Genomic DNA, 8589 nt, shown 5'->3' with positions numbered 1-8589 from the left:
ATTCACAAAAAGGGAATCACAAAACACTATATGAAGCAACTTCAACTAACTTTTAAATAGCTTGTGTCATCAAATACAAGCTTTGATCAATAATCCTTAAAAGAGAAATTTGAATTCCTATACAACGAAAGGACACATCTACATATAATTGAAATCCTTATTTATTTCAATCTCAATAAAATAATTTGAAAACTTGTAATAAGTCCCATCAATCCATATGTGATGCATCGTATCGCCCGTCCATGCTTTTGGATACCTGCAAGACAAGTCATACATTAGTAAAAGATTTTTCATGAATCACTTACGTCGTATTTAACAAGACTTACTTAGTTGGTTCAAGGTATCAGAATAGAGAAGATGAATTTCCAATCAACCCAAAAAGTTTCTTCATGATGATCACCTTTCCAATAAAGAAATGCTTTCTTATTGGTTACATCAACACTCTGCACCAAAGCTTCTATTGTCGTAGTTGCAAGTCTCTTAGCAATTACAATGTCACCCTCCTCTGGCCAAGGAGGAACACATCCTAGCCCCATTGGAAGCACTAGACGATGACGTCGATCAGATCCACTAACTTCATGCAAGACGTCCATATCAGCTCTTGCTCCTTGAATAAAAGAAAACTTCCAGCAAATACAGTGGACTGGTAGTATCACTGACATACAATGATCCCTCTTACTTTTGTGTAGGATGAACATTCCAGAACATCATCAATACCATCGAAGCTTTCCACAATGGCCTCCACTGTGACAAACACAATGACAACTCCTTCTTGCTCCACTGAAAATATTTTTGATAGCCTCCCATAAAATTTTGAGTTGAGATCTTTAGCTACTACTAGATAATCTCCTACAGTGTACTTCACCTCATCTACAAAAACCTTGGAATACTCATATCCATAGGAGCATGGGTCTCCACTTGATAGGCTCTTGATCGATTCTTTTTCATTGGAACTTAATAAGAAAGGAATTTTTCCCAATCTTCGTCCAATAACAATTCCATTTCTATTAAGCAAAGCTTTACAAGCATAAGGGTGCCCAAGCCGAACTGCACTACTTCATAGCTCTCGAGCTTGCTTCTCTGAGGTTGCAAGAAAGGCACACAAAGAATGCGAATTATGACACTCAAGGTTTGACATTTCATCAAAATTCCAACCTTGAGGTGAAAGTAAGCAAGAGTGAAGAGCTTGCAAATATCTATTTTCACACAATAGCCCGTCCTTTTCAATCTCTAATTGCTTCCATGTATTTGTAAACAAGATGCGACTATGGAAATTTGTATAGGATATCTCATTGGCTTTATTGTTAGTTGGAATGCTTAAGTATCCAGATATGCTCCTCTCAAAAGAGAAGCACCAAAAGCAATCATGAGAGCCATGGCGTAAGATATCGTCGAGCATCTCTCCACTACCTATACACAGTAGTAATGCAAGCATCACTTAGTCAATACTATAATAATCAAGCACTCAATAAAATCCCTTTGAGACAATAATCTTGAGAGAGTCTTATATACCTGAAACATGCTCCAAAGGGGAGCTATTGGGACCCTCGTACTGTTCTGACAAGATTCTCCATGATGATAATAGAGAGCGACATGTTTGGATATCGCTCAATGACCATCCCTTTCTTCTAGAGAAATTGAAAAAGAAATGTGCAATATCAACAAGAAGCATCCCAAGTTGACGTTTTTCGTCTGTGATTCCCTGCACTACATTTAAAATGTGAGGTAGACACCACTGTACAAATTTTTGGCACTCTTCTGCCTTAAACATTTTGATGTGCTTCGATGGATTCCTTGGCCATCGCCCTGAGTGCAAAATAATCTTTGGAATGGAAGATGTAACCTCCTCAACGGCATTGTCGATGTCACGCTTCATTGGTGTGGTAGCAGATGAGATCAACTTTTTGATGTACTTCTGAAATAAGTTCAGAGATAGTACATGCATAGCATCATATACTAAGTCTTTTGACAGGTCAAATGCATATAAGTGATATAATCTCCAGAGAATGGATTGTCCAGACAATCCTGCATCCCGAAGAATATCTTCTTTACCTTCTTTAGTAGGAGATCGTTTAGCTCGTTTGATTTCTGACCACATGTCTTCTACATGTCGACCTTGAGGAGGATGTCTAGCTTGAAATCTGTTATTATCATACACATATCTCGACCCATTTGCATCTTGCTGAAGTGTTGCATGTGCTTTACACCGTCGACAAAATCTCTTTCCGCCATCTTTGAATTTTCCCAGCTTACATTGAGCTGGATGGTCCCTAGTGCACATCATTAGGATTCCTCGCAACTTTGTTGAGTCATCTGGAAGCCCTTGATGAATACGGCTTTTGTTGTAGGCATAGTTAGCTTCGAAACCATCTAGAAATAAGCTTTCTAGATCCAGAAGCAAGGGTTGTAGGAAAGAAGAGAGAATGTCTCCATGCTTCTTCTCCAACTCTTTGTTTGAGAGGGGAAGAAACAATATAGGAATAGAAACTAGAGTAGATCGCTTTCCTCCATTCAAGACAGTGATCTTAACTACTGCATATCCTTCATAGTTGTTGATGCTGCCTGAAATCCATCCCAATGTAAAAGAAGAGAAAAAATCCTTGGGTCTCCTTTGATAAGCTTTCTCTCTCCCCGAATTTGTTTTTTACACCTGGTACATGCAAACTCGTAGGCTTGTGTGTCCTCATTCCAACTACTGAGAAGCTCCTTGCTTGACAAACACCTGGGAAATGCACGATACGTCATCTTGCACTTGTCATTTTGACACACAACTGGAGCCTCCCAAAGGGCATCAGGATTGCAAAAGTCCTGATAAATCCGCATCTTCTCTCCATCCCAAACTTCTTGAATGAAGTCAGGGTGTTGAGAGGGCTCCTTGCCCAACCACCGGTCTCCAGCTCTCCATAGGCTTAAGAAATCATGACAATTTTCTTCACTTTGAGAGAGACATCTCAATTGATCTATTAACAATATGTATAAGAATGGCACATCTCCTTTTTTCTTCTGCTACACTTTGAACATCTTTCACAACATATGAGGCAATCCCGTTGACAACGTCTTGATCGGATTCCGTGAATGCAAACACACATAGAGGTGTTTCTATCAGCATCCTCCTTGCTAGGTGGAAAGACTTGTGGTTCATGGGGTTGACTTTCGCTGCCAAGACATAGTTTCCATTCTTGAGGAATGACCATACCTTTGTCCTTATAAAGCTTTAAGATTTCAGAGAAGTTACTAGGTGTATTGAAATCATTAAGACTTCCATTCCAATCAGTGCTCTTCTCTGTCAATAGCTTAGCAAGACATTTTTCCTTGCCTTCACAAATAGAGCCTAAGCCCTGAAACAATATACGCATCACATCGTCTTGAAGCTCAATGGAAGCTCGATGGGAATCCATCACAAATTGAATCCTGATAATGGTATTCCAAATAGCTTTGTTAAGAGCATGCTCGTGAGTATGCTCTGTGTTCATTCTGAAACATACCACAAACGCACATCACTGTCGATCCATGATAACTCGACTCCTAGAATCATTAGAGAAATAGACTGCTAAATTGCAATCCATGAGATTGCTATCTGGCTAGCACTTAACGTCAATATAGCAGGTTAAGCCTATCATCTCTCTCTCTCTCTCTCTCTCTCTCTCTCTCTCTCTCTCTCTGTCTCTCTCTCTCTCTCTCTCTCTCTCTCTCTCTCTCTCTCTCTCTCTCTCTCTCTCTCTCTCTCTCTCTCTCTCTCTCTCTCTCTCTCTCTCTCTCTCTCTCTCTCTCTCTCTCTCTTTTCCTTCTTCGCTAGTTTTTCTCGTGCCTCATTCATTATGTTGTTCATAATGAATGTCCACGCTGTCACTCACTGATGCTATTGGAGGCCTTGCTAGATCTAGTTGTGTCAAGCTTGTTGTAGACTCCAATAATGGAACTTTGCTTTCGGTCACAAAGTGCAGTTAATTAGGAGAAGCAGTACTAGTGAGTGGGCCTCAGCTCTTACTTTAGCTTGCCCGTCTCTCACACATCTCCACCTACACCACCTCCAGCAAGTCGAGCAGCGTGATAGATTGCCAACCATCACTGACACTGACCTCGCCACCCTAGCCCTGGGCTTTCCTCGCCTCATATCCCTCTCTTTGTTTGATATCGGATTTTATTACAGGGTCAGGTCACAGACGCCGGTACAGACTCCATCCTGGCCAACTGCACTGCGTTGCGCAAGCTCTCTCTGGATGGTATAAGCATGGTAGGTGTTGGGCTGCGGACGGTTGTCAGAAATCCAATCCAGTTCGCTGCTCTGTGTGTGTGTGTGTGTGTGTGTGTGTGTGTGTGTGTGAGAGAGAGAGAGAGAGAGAGAGAGAGAGAGAGAGAGAGAGAGAGAGGGAAAGTCTCTGCATGCCTAGAAATTGCTAGCTTTAAGGGTGGTCGTGGCCAGTGGGACCATCCATGGAGTTAATTGAGCCACCGAAGTTCAGTATTTGTTGGAGCACTAGGGGCATGGTCACGCGAGGCTTAGTTATAAGTAAGCCCCGACAGTCCCTGACACGAGCTTAGCGCATTCACTGTCGGCGGCAGGCAAGTAGAGAGAGAAAAAAGACTGGTGCAAGGAGGAAAGAGAAAGCTAGCGCTAACTGGCAGTGGTCATTCTGTTGAGATGTAGAGAGAAAGAGAGAGAGACGAGACAAGAGACACACCATATACGCTCCCAAAGACTGATTCATATTGAGGACAAGATACAAATATATAGGTGAGACCAAGTTCAGTAGAGTGAGCCATATATAGCTCCAACACCCCCACTCAAACAAAGGTCTTTAGCTTTGGATGAAAAAACCCTTGGGGAGTTCAAGAGAAAAACCCAAGCCCCTATACAATGTGAAATATGAACCAGTGGTGATGATGTGAAAGTGAATTGTGCATCTATGTACAAATATTCAAGTGACTTAGATATCACAAGGTGCAAATGTGGAGTGTGCATAGTGCATGGTACCTAAAAGATTACAATGTCATATGTACAAAGATATTACAATAGAAAAGAAGCTAATCTAGAAAGAGTGAGGCCGAAGCAACTCCAAGCTCCGAGCGTAAGAGGATGAAACGTGACTCATTGAGGCCTTTGGTCAAAATGTATGCAATCATCTGGTCACTTGGACAGTGTTCAACAATAATGGTTCCCTTGCGTACTTCATACCTGACATAATGATAATGGACAGCAATGTGCTTTGATTTATTATGTTGAACATAGTCTTTTGCAAGACTAATAGCACTTTGGTTGTTACACCGCAAGGGTGTGCTAGAAAGAGGAGAGTGACCAATATCAACCAGCATTTGTCGAAGCCAAATCAACTCACGAGCTGCAAGTGATGCCGCAACATATTCTGACTCAGTCGTAGAAACTGCAACACAACGTTGTTTCTTGCTGGTCCAAGAAACAAGACAACCATTTATAAAGAAGCAATTTCCACTAGTAGATCGCATAGATAAATGTGAGCTTGCCCAGTCTGCATCTGTGTAACCCAAAAGAGAAAGAGATTGCATCCGATGTGAGTTGTCGTCGATAGACTAAACCAAAATCTGTAGTGCCTTTCAAGTATTTCAATACACGCTTTGCAGCAAACCAATGCTTAAGAGAAGGACATGCAAGATGTTGTCCAAGATAGTTAGCAATGAACAGAATATCAGGACGAGTGTTCATGCCAACAAACTGAAGACATCCAATCAAGTTAGCATAAGGTTGATTTGTGACAAGTTGACCGCCATTGTCAGAAGTATTCTTCGTAGAGCTCGCAAGACAAGGTGTGTTGGCTGAATGTGCAGATTCCATACCAAATTTTTGAATAGTATCTGCAATAAACTTTGACTGTCAAAGGAATAAAATACCTTTTGTATGGTTCTGTTGGATTTGAATGCCAAGACAAGAGTGAATCTCTCCAAGATCCACCATATCGAATGCAGAAGACAATAAATTTTTCACTTGCTGAAGAAATCCCAAATCATTGGAAACAAGGATGGTATCATCCACATAAAGAGCAAGAATCACAAAACTGCTACCTTGGCGTTTTATGTATAAGTTGGGTTCTGACGAGCAAGAGATGAATCCTTTAGAGGTGAGAAAAAGATCAAATTTTGTATACCATGCTCGCGAAGCTTGTTTGAGACCATATAGTGCCTTATGGAGTTGAGCAACAAGGTCTTCTTTACCTGGAATAACAAACCCTTCTGGTTGTTCCATATAAATTTCCTCTTCCAAGTCACCATTAAGAAAAGCAGTTCGCACATCCATTTGATGAGCTTCTAAATCAAATTGAACAGCAAATGCCAATAAAACTCGAACACTTGTAATGCGAACAACTGGTGAAAAAGTCTCTTGATAATCAACACCAGCTACTTGGGAGTAACCTTTTGCAACTAAACGCGCCTTGAACTTGTCAAAAGATCCATCTGCTTTTACTTTTGTTTTATACACCCACTTACATTTAATAGCTGTACGACCAGGAGGTAATTCAGTTAGTATCCATGTACCTTTAGAGATAAGAGAATCGTACTCTGCTTCCATAGCCTCTTGCCATTGATCCTTTTGTGGTGAAGAGATAGCTTCATCATAAGTAACGGGATCTTCAGAAGTAGAAAAAGCATTATCAGCAATATCGTCATCATAAACATGACATGAGCCATGTTCAAAATCAATAGGCAGATCAACAAAAATATCAATATCATCATTGGCAACATTTGGAATGGATGGTTGTGAGGAGGAAAGTTGCTCTATAGGAAGTGTTTCATCTTCTGAAAGAAATGGAAAAGCCTGAAGCAATGATTTAGTATCATCAGAATCATCCATGGACCATGAGCCTCCCATAAGCTGTTCGTTAAAAGTAGCATCACGATTCACAGTTACTTTCTTGGAGGAAGGGTCATAGAATTTGTAGCCTTTGGAAGTGTCAGAATATCCAATAAAAATAACTTTAAGACCAGGAGCATCAAGCTTTGTTCGTGTTTCTTTGGGAACATGAATATAAGCAATACATCCAAAGGTTCGAAAATGAGATACAGAAGGAATGTCACCTGTCCATGCTGTGATGGGTATCTTACCAGAGGGTGCAGTAGTAGGAAGATGATTCTGAATAAATGTTGCTGTCAAAGTAGCTTCAGCCCAGAAAACACGAGATAAGCCAGAATGAATCAGCATACATCTTACAGCATTGAGAATAGTGCGATTCTTTCGTTCAGCAACACCATTCTGTTGAGGCGAATATGGAATAGTGTGTTCATGATGAGTTCTAGTGTCAGCACAGTAACTCACAAACTCTCGAGAAACATATTCGCCTCCATTGTCACTACGAAGCTTCTTAAGGCGACGACCAGTTTGAAGTTCCGCAGCCTTGTGGAATTGTTTGAAAACAGATAAGGCTTCAGATTTTTGTCTAAGTAGAAATACAGTCGTATACCTTGAGAAATCATCAATGAAAGTAATGAAGTAGCGATATTGTGATCTCGAAGAAGCTAGAGGTCCACATATATCAGTATGAACAAGATCCAAGATGTCATGAGAATGAGTTGTATTTGAAAGAGGAAAGGGTTTACGATTGTGTTTCCCAAGAGCACAAAATTCACAAATTCCCATATGGGGATGGGCTTTAAGATCCATGCCATGAACAAGATCACGACGTTGAAGATCAAGGAGTTTTGAGAAATCAGCATGAACAAAACGGTGATGCCATACTTTGCAATCATGATCACCTGGAGCAGTGACAATATTTGCTACAGCATCGTTGAGAGAGAGTTCAAATAAATTACCGTTTCGAGGAGCAGTGGCTATAGTCTGTCCATCTTTCTCAATTCGGCATTTGGTATAATCAAATCCAACAAACTGACCAAGATCAACAAGTCTAGCAACTGAAAGAATATTACGTTGAAGATCTGGTACATGTAATACTCCTCGCAAAATTCGAGTGGAAGAAGATAAGGTATCAAGATATAAGTCTCCAATACCCTTTACTTGACAAGTAGTATCATCAGCAAGATAAACAACACGTTGAACTGACAGTGGATGATAGTTATGGAGCCACTTAGACTGATATGTCATATTTCCTGTAGCACCAGAATCGACAATAAAAAGTGATCCATCACGTACATGAAGTATTCTGTCTGGAGCAACTGAACATAGGACGCAGCTTGTTTCTGGTACAATGTTGTTTCGATGTTCAGTAGCATATGCTCTATTCCGATCTGTGTCGAATCGACGCTTATAGCACATATGTGTGGGATGATCAGATCGTCCGCAATATTCACAAGAAGAAGAAGAAGAGTCTCTAGATAAACGTGGTTGTTTTGTGGTAATATTGTGTTCTTCATCATATTGACGTGCCCAACAATCATCTTCAGTAGGGCCATTTCTGTTGCATTAAGAACATTGCTTATTAGGAAATTTGAGACGAGAGAAAATATTACCGCGACGGCCACCTCTGCGGTTTCCTCGTTGAAATGGACGCCTTCGAGCATAAAAAGCACGTTCCATCTGTTGTGACTCAGTCTCCTCTTGTGAAATCATAGCTGTATCGTGACCAGCATTCCGACGTTCTTGACGTTGAGAGTATTCAATTAAAG

The 8589-nt window shown here is 40.7% G+C and overlaps 1 pseudogene; it reads right to left on the bottom strand.

Annotated features, from left to right (window-relative positions):
• Window positions 1-208: 208 nt before the first annotated feature.
• LOC147462665 (uncharacterized) lies at window positions 209-1138 on the bottom strand (annotated as a pseudogene).
• Window positions 1139-8589: the final 7451 nt, after the last annotated feature.

The sequence above is a fragment of the Adiantum capillus-veneris genome, chromosome 2 (assembly GCF_014529385.1).
Source record: "Adiantum capillus-veneris isolate H3 chromosome 2, ASM1452938v2, whole genome shotgun sequence".
NCBI classification, from domain to species: domain Eukaryota; kingdom Viridiplantae; phylum Streptophyta; class Polypodiopsida; order Polypodiales; family Pteridaceae; genus Adiantum; species Adiantum capillus-veneris.
The sequence above is the reverse complement of the archived record's forward strand: the minus strand, read 5'-3'. Positions and strand labels throughout refer to the sequence as shown.